Source organism: Rhinatrema bivittatum, chromosome 8 (genome assembly GCF_901001135.1).
Source record: "Rhinatrema bivittatum chromosome 8, aRhiBiv1.1, whole genome shotgun sequence".
Classification (NCBI taxonomy): Eukaryota; Metazoa; Chordata; class Amphibia; order Gymnophiona; family Rhinatrematidae; genus Rhinatrema; species Rhinatrema bivittatum.
The window spans coordinates 225395974-225406731 of record NC_042622.1 but is presented as its reverse complement, the minus strand read 5'-3'; the positions used below and the strand labels follow the sequence as shown (position 1 = coordinate 225406731).

Sequence of the window (10758 nt, the reverse complement as noted above, 5' to 3'; positions counted from 1 at the left end):
GAGGGGAAAAGAAAGAGGTTAAAGAGGAGCCTATGAAAGCTACTGTACAATACCACTGAAATACAATTTACTTTGATTGATCCAATAAAAGATGTTCCCACCTAGCACGGTACAGCATACACTGCTGCATTATAATTGTTGCCCGTGTGAAGAGACCCGTGTGGCCATGAAAGCTCTTGAATTACATCACTTTCTGTTGATCTTTTCAAAACTTTCACAGCCCACAATTACTCCAGTGCTGTCCAGGATCAATAAAGCTACTTAGTCCAGGGGGGCCTTGGGGGTCCTTCTCCGCAGTAAACCTCTGCACTGCATTAATCCGTACCCTTCTCTTCTGCTGCCTGAAGCCAATCACACTTTGAACTGCCCTTCAGTGTCCTGTGCATTCAAACTGTGATATTCTGGCTCTAGGTTGCAGAGGAGAAAGCAATGGCCTAAAGTGCCGTGACTGTCCTCCTAACATTAAGACTGAATTGGTGCAGAGTGGAGAGGAGGAAAGGGATAGCTGCGGGGCTCGGGGCTCGGGGGAGAGATTTAAGGTTTGTGTGTGTAGGTGTGAGTGAGTGATGGAATTGAAGGGACTGTGGGATGCAAGAGAAGGGGCTGGAGAAGATATGGGGTACAAGTGAGTGAGTGAAGGGATCCATATTGGGAGGAGGGATGCAAGAGTGGATCCTTCTAATCCTGGGTCTCATCCTTCCTGATCCAAGACCCCTCCTTCTCTTTCCTCCCCTCATCTGCCTTTGCTCTATTCCTCTCTAGTTCCTGATTCCCTCACTCACTTCTCCACATCCCTGATCCCTTTGTTGCGTCGGAGGTAGACCCTTGGGGTGAGGTGGGAGTGACGCAACCCGTAGGCAAGGACCTACGGGTCCCCACCGTCGGCAGGCGGAGTGGGCTGGAGGACAGAGGCCGCTGGAGCTTCACCTATACCAGGCCTTGTTCCCCTCGGGTTGAGCCTTTGGGTGCCGGGGCCGGCAGGACTTAGGTGGGCCTTGAGGTTAGCTAGAGATGGAATGAGATTCAGCCCAGAGACAGCAGCCAGTAGATGGCGTAGTCCTATCCTGGACTGGGTTTGGTACTGGAACTGAGGCACCAAAGGAACAAGGAATAACTGGAGGCGCCCAAACAAAGGAAGGCCTAAGCCTTGTAAGTTCATGTCCAGAGGTTAGGCGAGAGGAGGCATCACTGACAGGCTAGGATCACAGCCGGCGGCAAGTGGAAGTTGTGACAAGCAACGTAGAACTCTGGACACAGGAAAGTCTGTAGCGTAGTCGTTCAAAGCAAGGGTCAGGACTCGGAGAAGGCAGGCATAGTCAACAAGGCAATGGTCAGGGCACGGAGAAGGCAGGCGTCAGCGAAGGTCCGGGGCTGGAGAGAAGCTGAAGAGTAGTCGGGTGCGGCGGAGGTCCGGGCCTGGTGAGAAGCTGAAGAGTAGTCGGGTGCGGCGGAGGTCCGGGCCTGGTGAGAAGCTGAAGAGTAGTCGGGTGCGGCGGAGGTCCGGGCCTGGTGAGAAGCTGAAGAGTAGTCGGGCGCGGCGGAGGTCCGGGGCTGGTGAGAAGCTGAAGAGTAGTCGGGTGCGGCGGAGGTCCGGGCCTGGTGAGAAGCTGAAGAGTAGTCGGGTGCGGCGGAGGTCCGGGGCTGGAGAGAAGCTGAAGAGTAGTCGGGTGTAATGGTGGTCAAATCCAAAGCGTTAGTCTAACAATTAGACAAAGCAGGAACAAGGAGAACAGGAACCGGGAACCACAGGGAAACAGGAACACACGAAGGAACGATTCTTGGATCAGCAACGAGTACTCCGAGTACTTTTATACGCTGAAGAGTCTGATGTCAGCATCCGGGTCCGTGGCCAGATTCCTGTCGCGGGCCCTTTAAAAGAACTAATGATGTGCGGGCGCCTAGGAAGAAGCGCGGCGCTGGTAGCGGCATCTCTCTACAGGCCACACGGAGAGGCCTGATGAACAGGGACATCTAGGCTGGCAACACTGGGTAGCATGGCAAGGCCAGAGGCCCTGGAGGGAACCCAAGGTTGGAGCTGGCGGCCCACCACCACCGCCAGTGAAGAGGAGCCAGGAGCTGGAGTCCATCTCGAAAGGTAAGAGGGCCGCGCTGCGGGGCAGCTGCGGGCGGCACACGTAACACCCTCTTCTACTCTCTCCATCACTTATCCCCAAGATCCCTTGCAGTCTTTTAGTCTCTACCCCTCCCCTTTGGGATCCCTTTTCCAAGATTTTCACATTCCTATTGCTCAGATCCCCTTCCCTTCTCGTATTCTCTAGCTCTTTTCTCCTTTTGCATCACTAATCACTATGATCCATTTCCCCTCAAAAATGAACAAATTATCCAAACGCACGACATTACTTTATTTATATAAAGTAAAATGCAAACATATTAATATGCAAATATATGCCATACAATGGCCGCGAAGTTTCAGAAACCTTGCAGTAGAATTTTCTAACTCTTGCGGCAGAACTAGCCCTGAGCTTCCACACAGGCCACTCTCCCGTGCGCGCGATTCAGTATTTAAATGAGGGCCCGCGGTAAAAAGAGGTGCTAGGGACACTAGCGCATCCCTAGCGCTTCTTTTTTGATAGGAGCGGCGGCTGTCAGCGAGTTTGACAGCCGACGCTCAATTTTGCCGGCGTCGGTTCTCAAACCCTCGCAGGCAAAATTGAGCGCCGGTTTTCAACCCGCGAGCTGTGGGCCGATTAAAATTTGGTTTTTTTTTAAAATTATTTTTTACTTTGGGTCCTCTGACTTAATATCGCTATGATATTAAGTCAGAGGGTGTACTTTCCTGGTGCCGGCAGAAATTAACGCCTAATTTCTGAAAGTAAAATGTGTGGCTTGGCTGCACATTTTACTTAGTGAATCACGCGGGAATAACTAATAGGGCCATCAACATGCATTTGCATGTTGCTGGCGCTATTAGTTTCGGGGGGAGGGGGGGGATTGGACGCGCGTTTTCAACCCCTTACTGAATAAGGGGTAAAGCTAGCGTGTCGAAAACGCGCATCCAAACGCGGGTTAACAGTGCGCTCCGCACTGTACTGTATCGGCCTGACAGGCAGCTGGGGACTGTGGGTTTAATGCAGGACCCACTGCATAGTCTTACTTCACCTATCTGTTCCCGGGACCTGTTCTCGGGCATGAGATCAAGATCTGGATCTGCGCCTCATCATAATACACCACGCCCCTGGTGTTTTAACACGATAATTATCATCTAATTATAGAACAAGCAAAACATTTTTTGAACAATTAAAAACAAATTCATCGGCGAAGCTTATGGCAGCGCGCACGTGATTCTGGCCCGTGGGTGACAGCTCCCGCCTGACGTCACTGCAGGACGACCAATGAGAGGGCGGCAGTTCCTGGAGCCGGGCTACAGACTGCTCTTGCCTTACTCACCTGGGCGAAGGAATAAAAAGAAGGCTCTTCATGCCGGGAGGGGAAGCTTCAGACAAGTGCCAGAAAGGATCCCGCCGCCGCCGCTGCTGCTGCTCAGTGAGTACTTGTGATCCGTTTATCGGAAGTGCATGCTTTCCTTCGTGGGGGACCGAGCGCTTCTTGGTGTGTTTTGCCCTTTGATACAGAAGCTCTGCACAGTGTCGGGAAGAAAAACGTGGCGGTGAAAGGAAAACACTTCTCCTCCAGGCTCCTTTGCGAGATAGGTTGGGAATTGGTGGGGCAATGAAAGAACACGTTAGACAGCGTTCATGCGCTAGATCAGATTGGAGGGGGAGGGACAGGCCATGTTTTACCCAAGGAGCAGTTGCCTCTCTGTACTTCTGCTGAATGAACTTTCTGTGCTGGACTTGAGACATTGAGTGTTTGTTTGGGTAGCTGTAATTCTTTCAGAGCTTTAATTTGTTTATGCAAACATAACCTTGATATTTAGTCTGCAGTTTTAGCTTGCTGAACCGATGCAATTTAATTTGACGATGAGTGGTAAAGTAAATTTTAAATGTGGTGCAAAGCATGGCAGCAGAGCAATCAGTAGATGGCTTGTTTCCAATGAAGAAGGAGCTGTCCAGTAGGGGTCAGCCTTCCGCTTTGTTCCGGGACAAATGGGGTTTGCAAGGCCTCTCTAGTTTAAAATTCTGGATCACACTGATTCGGGGCCTAATGAACTGGCACTATTCCCCTGACCACCACAGACAGACACACGCACAGGCAGCAGGAACTGGGGATGCCATGGCCTGAGTCTGCCCCTACTCAGGGCTGACCTTAAGGGGTGCAGAGCCTGGAATGAATCTGCCACAGTGTGGCCCCACTATGATTGCTACAGCTAATACACTGAGTAGCATATAGAAGTGTTTATGTAGTGCTGTACAAAAACGTATAAGAGAAGATATCGGCTCTATAGAATTTACAAATGAATGAAGACATCCATACAGGGCAAAACTGAGAAATTCATATATTCAGAAAATGATTAAAATCCATTAGGCTGTGAGTAGGATAATCGGGGGTTAAGATTTAAAAGCAGCCCCAAAAAACCTGGGTTTTTAGATTGGATTTGAATAAGGCTGGACAGGGAGCACGATGTACCAATTCTGGAAATCTATTCTAAGCAAAGCATACAGTACAGCAAAGTGGAAAGCAGAGTCAGGAGTTGTAGTAGAGGAAAAGGGCAGAGTTCCTTGATGGGCAGAGTTCACAAAGATGGATGTAGTGAGGAGTTGCAGAATGAATGCTCTCTTGCACGTGAACTGTATGAGAAATGGATAGGGAGCCAAATCAGTGACTTGAGAAGAAGCTTATGTACTGACTTTGACAAAAGATAAGTTGAGCAGCTGAATTTTGGATAGATTGAAGTGGAGAGAGATGGTATATTTATTTATTTATTTATTTATTTTTAATTTTTATATACCGATGTTCCTGTAAAGAATACATATCGCACCGGTTTACTGGGAGTTTACCGGTTTACTGGGAGTCTTGTGAGGCGCAGATTGCAGTAGTCTAAGCAGGAGGTGATGAGAGTGGATAAGAGTTCTGGAAGCTTGTTTAGAAACTCTGGAATTTGTTGCTAGGGGATGTGGTTAGTGTAGTTAGTGTAGCTGGGTTTAAAAAGACTGGATAAGTTCTTGGAGGAGAAATCCATTACCTGCTGCTATTCAAGTTTACTTACGGGCCGATACAGTAAAGTCTGCGGGGAGAGCGGGCGAACGCGTGCACAGGACACTCTCCTCAATTTTGCCGGCGTCTGTTCTCGAGCCCGCCGACAGCCATGGGTTCGGAAACCGGACGCCGGCAAAATTGAGCGTCTGGTTTTCAACCCGCAGGCCTACTTTGAATTTTTTTTTTTCTTTTTTTTTTACCCTTCGGGACCTCCGACTTAATATCGCCATGATATTAAGTCGGAGGGTGCACAGAAAAGCCTTACGTTTGCAATGCGTGTATTTGATTTGAGTTCTCATTTTTAATGTATTATTGAGTTCTAACTTTTTAAAATGTTTGTCAATTGTTGTTGTTTGCATTTTTATGAGGTCAGTACACATTTGAATGTCTTATATGCTTATCAATATATATGTTTTATTATTGTAGTAGCCCCTGAGGCAGCTCGGTGTATAGAGTGAAACTCGGCCAGATTCGGGCCTACATACTGTGATAATAAAGAATTTTCCTTTTACCGATCGCTTTCCTTCTGGTTGCTACATCGCCATATTGGATCGGCTTCCGTTGTGTTTCCTGGGACGCATATATTTGTGCCAGCTGGATGGATTTAATGGGGTTAGTCATCGTCTTTTCACTCAGTGATGGGGATGGATATCTGGACAATAAGTGGAAGCGGGAGTAACCAGGGAAGCACTGACACAACAATGGATGGAGAATCTAGGAATGGGGTACCCAGGAGTCATTCAGGAAGGGTCAGAAGATCCAGCCGCACAAATGGGAGGAGTATACTTGCTCTGTCTCTCCTGAAGGGGATTTCTGTGATTTTTGAGCCATCCATGCAAATCATATGACTAAGTCAAGATGAAGCAGGTTCAAAAACAAGATCAGCAAGGACTTGACAGTCGTGGTTGGGTGAAGTGGTGTTTGGCGAGGTCAGGAAGTTCAGAAGCAGGTGATGATTTTCGGAAGCAAGGAATTGATGCTCCCCCACAGGGAAACTCTCAAAGAAGATCTGGGAATATAACCACAGGGGCTGGAGATGTGAGATTGAAAGTATCAGAAATCAGAGGCGTAGAGCAGGAGAGCAGCATCATATGGGGGATTACTGTACCTGAAAGGGTGGCAGGGAGAGAGACTATGCCTGGGGTGGTGGGGGTGACAGGGAGACCAACATGGAGTAGTGGTAGGAGGACTCAGGAGGGGGGGGCACCAGGGTTGAGGGTGTTACAGGTTCACTCTGGGTGAGTGTAGAAAAGATAAAGAACAACAAAGACACAAGGGATGGAGTCCCCTGGGCTCTTCCCCCTTCTGACAAAATCCACTGCTTCAAGACTCAAAAGCTGTATCCTCCAGGCTGTCTCTCCCTCTGCCAGTTATACTCTTTCCATTTGCATATCAGAAACTGAGGTGAGAAATGCAAGTGGTGTTTCAAAACACAATTCAGGCTCTCTCATTCAGTTCTGACGCCCTCACCACAGATCCTGCACACCTGGTGTTTACTTCTGGTATTCTCATAGTAGTTACAGTCCTGTGATGAATGGTGTGGAAGTGAGCCCTTAATGCTGCTTCGTAGGCGAACCTATGAGCGCTACACCGACAGCGGGCGAAAGCACCCTGAAGCGGGACAGACTGGAGCTTTACCTATACCAACTGCCTCCCGTGCAGGTTGAGCCTTTGGGTTCTCGTGACGGGCAATGGAGAGAGAACAAGGGTCCATGGACTTGTTGGGGTCAGGACAAGCAGCAGACTGGAGATACTGGGAGCAAACCAGGAGTTGAGGCGGGTGGTGAGCAAGTGTAGTCAGGTACAGGGCAAGAGTCGGGTCCAGGTGGCAGGCAAACATGGTCAGGTCCAAGGCTAAGGTCAGTACCAGCATAAAAGGATAAGGGAAGACAAGGACCAACAGAGGCTGGACAAGACATGCTGGGCAAGGCAAGGCTGGATGACAGGAATGCAAGAGCAGCATGTTGTGCACAAGGCAGGAGACCCATTGCTAAGGTGGCGTTAGGAAGTCTGGGGCTGCGCATTATTAGTGAGGGCCTGTTGATGTCATCACTAGATGCCGCAGGCTATTCCTACCACTGGCCCTTTAAGTCAGATGTGTGGAGCGCATGCATGCCTATGGAGAACCCGGGGAGGAGCAGGATGATGGTGGCGTGCAGGTGGCATCAGAGCTGTGTTAGACACTGGGGCCTGCTGGATCATGGCAGCGTTCTTTCCATATTGGGAGGGTGCAGGAGGCGCTGTGGTGAGTTGGAGAGAGCGGCTGGTCGCAGCCTACCCTGGGGCCAGCCAAAAGTAACCGTTATCTGTGTGAGAACTCTGAATCCATTAAGGCCTAACTTCTAATTACATCCTTAGCCTGAGTCTGACAACTCTGGCTAAGTAATTCAATTACAGTGGGATATGACCTAGGATGGAGAAAGAGGTGAAAGAAGAGAAAGGACTGGGGAGTGGAGAGGCTTGAGGACTGGGACTGGTGGAACAGAAAGAGAGCAAGGACTACATTTGGATGAAGGGAAGATGGAGGGTACAGGGGATCAGGGATGGAGCAGGCCAAATCTGGGAGGGAAGGAAGGTTGGGGGCAAAGAGATGGAGAGGACATGGGGATGGAGGGAGCTGGAGAGTATATTTGGGATGAGATGATGAGGAAGGACCCATGAAAGCAGAAGAAAGGGACTGGAGCTAGGGGAGATGGTGAGCGACATGAAAGTTGCTTGAGCTGGTGATGGGACGAGAGGCAGAAAAAAATCTGAGGGTTGGGGTGAGTATGGAGGACTAAAGTGGGTGAAAGTCAGAGGGGGAAACGGGTAAGTAGGGAAGGATTGAGAAGTGGGGAGATGGTAAGAGAGGAAGAAGGGCTAGAAAGGTGGGTGAGACTGGGAAAGTAGCTGGTAAGTAGGCAGGAGATGAGAATAGAGAGATCTTGAGAACTGGGAAAGAAAATGGGGTAAGAGAGCTGGGATAAGGAGAGGTGAGGAAGGGTGAAAATTTAAAGGAATGGAGAAATGGCAAGGAGAGAGGAAAAGAGGTTGGTGTAGAAGAGCCTGAAGGGGAATGACTGGAGAGAGAATCAACTTGGTGATGGTGGGGGATAAAAGAATCAAAAAAGATTAGGGAGGTGACAATCTGGAGCAGTGAAAACTGAAAGGAGAGAAGAAGAGGTGCAATGTGGCTGAGTGAATAGGCAGAGAAATGAGATGAAAGGAAAAGATCAATGGAGAGATGTAGGAGAGGACATGAAGCAAGCAGAAAATGTGTGTTAGTTTTTTGTTTTTCTGTTTTGCACAATACAGGTGGAAGTGCATTTCTGTTTCATTTTCTCCAGTGTTGCACTGCATATAGAGCCCGGCTTCTTGATATTTTCAGTTCAGATGTCGCCTTCATTTTTCTGCTTCTTATTTGCAGTGTTTTATTCGGCATTAGGTGAGGCTTTGTCTGTGTTCTACAGAGGTGAGGTATTTTCCTAGCATTCAGTTTCTTTGTAGGTTATCTGTAGCAGTCTTCTGTTGTGCCAGTAGGAAGTGTAATAGTGTTCTATGGCCCAGTGTAATATTTGTAGTGCTGCCTTTCATTAGGGAGGATTTTTGCTGTTTAAGTCGAAGGAGTTTGGAATGTGTCTTTAAAAAGGCTTTTGTGTCCATTTCTGGCGGGGAGTTGGTGTTGCTTTTAGTAAAGTGACTCCAGAAGGTGTGTTCTCTGTACATTCAGAGAATGCCTAGAGGAAAGGGAGAGTGGAGAGAGAATGTCTGGAGGAGAGGGCTGGAGAGAGGGAAGAACAGATGTAGGGAGGAGGAAAGGAGGAGAAGGAGATAAAATCTGGAAGTAGGGAGGAGAGGAGAGCTTTCAGCCGTCGCATTTCTGAACACTTGGAGATGCTGTTTACTATGTTCTTTGCTGGGATTTACATATATGCAACTTTTATTGCCATTCCTCACTATTAGAAAAACACGGAAACATTGAATATAATAGCAGATAAGGAGCCATCTGCTCTGCCCAGTTGACTTCCTGCTACAGTGCCATAAACCCCAGCCGATCTCTACTGTTCCTTTCACTTCTTTGCAATCATTGATCATCTGTACTTGTCCTCTGCGTCCTGAACTGTTGCTGTGTGTGCACCTTTCCCATCCCCTGGGAGACCATTGCATGCACCCACCACCCTTTCAATGAAGAAATAACTTCTCATGTTACTTATCTCTTTGGAGCCTCCTATCAAGACCACTAGTTCTCAACTTTTATACTCCAAGAAAGGTTCGCTTTTACCAGCCCAGGGGCCAAACTGCTGTTTTGTAAATTTGATAGGCCTCTGATTAAACTGTGACCTGAAATCTCTGTAAGTGACAGAGAATAAAGGTATTCAGTGGGTGTTGGATACAGACGCACTGTATTGTATAATTGCAGAGGAGGCCTGGATGCTAATCTGCAGCCGAGGGCTAAAATAAGGACTCTTCTGAACAGTTTAGCTTTCTTTTTTTTTTCCCCATACAGTATCCCAAAAATCTTTATACTCCAGAAAATATCAGGACAGTTGGCAACCCTAAGGAGGACGCCTTAGACAATTTTCATACGCTTTTGCCCTAGAGCTAGCCCTTCTCTTCCTCCCCAGACTCCCCTCCCTGCTCGGTGTTAGTGACAGCCTTCATTCTCATTAATCATGATACTGCAGTGTCAAAGTCCTCTCTTCTCACACATTACTTTCATACATATAGAAAAGGAAAATGAGTTTAAGAAATTATTTATTTATTTAACAGTTTTTTATACCGACCTTCATAGTAAATAACCATATCGGATCGGTTTACATTTAACAATGGTATAACTGGAGTAACAATTCAAGTGAACGAAAGATAAACAATAGGTAGGAATAAGTCAAAGTTACAATCAACAGGGAAAGAGAACTTGGAAGCTTGCAACAAGCTGGAAAGAAGATAAGGCAGGAAATAAATAAACAGTGATACCATAGAGCGTACGGTTAAAAGCTTAATGGTGCTTTAACCTGGAAGAGTTAACCTGAAAGAGCTTCCTACAGAAGCCTCATGTCACTCTACCTCAGAGGAGTGCACTGAGAATGTATTTAGGTAACTCAGATGGAAATTTAAATAAAGAAAATTAAATTGCTAATGTTCTGAAAATGTCCAATTGATCAATCTATTTTTCACTCCTCGGGATATATTAATACATGAGAATTATTTTAATTTGTTCACTATTCAAGAGAATTCCCACTGTGAATTACAGAGCAAAAAAACACAAGCAAATAGTAAAATAATCAAACACAAAATATACACACAAAAATACCGTCCAGGCAGGAAATGCATAAAATATACACAAGTATAAATTGCCTCCTTCCAAATGAAATGCCCCCCAAAAACACAAATGCACACAACCACATTCAATTGACTGTTCATCCATGAAAAGCAGAATAGATATTAAACCACATAATGCATCAACTCGCAATACAAATAAATGTACTACAAAATCCAATACACAACGCACACACAGACATATGACCCAAATGTTATGGTTTGTGGGTTTCATGGACCCTTGGCCCGAGGTGAGAGTTGTTACCACCTGTGGGGAGGAGCCCCACAGGCCCACACCGTCGGGGGGACGAGGTCAGGTGCAGCAGGAGCTCTGGGAGAGAGTCT

The 10758-nt window shown here is 47.4% G+C and overlaps 1 protein-coding gene across 1 annotated transcript in view; it reads left to right on the top strand.

Moving 5' to 3' along the window:
* The first annotated feature begins 3402 nt into the window (after positions 1-3402).
* ABHD8 (abhydrolase domain containing 8) overlaps positions 3403-10758 on the top strand; it is a 33569-nt gene continuing 26213 nt past the window's right edge. The window contains exon 1 of the mRNA XM_029613894.1: positions 3403-3504. The gene's annotated coding sequence lies outside the window, so the exon portion shown is untranslated. The remainder of the gene's footprint in view (positions 3505-10758) is intronic.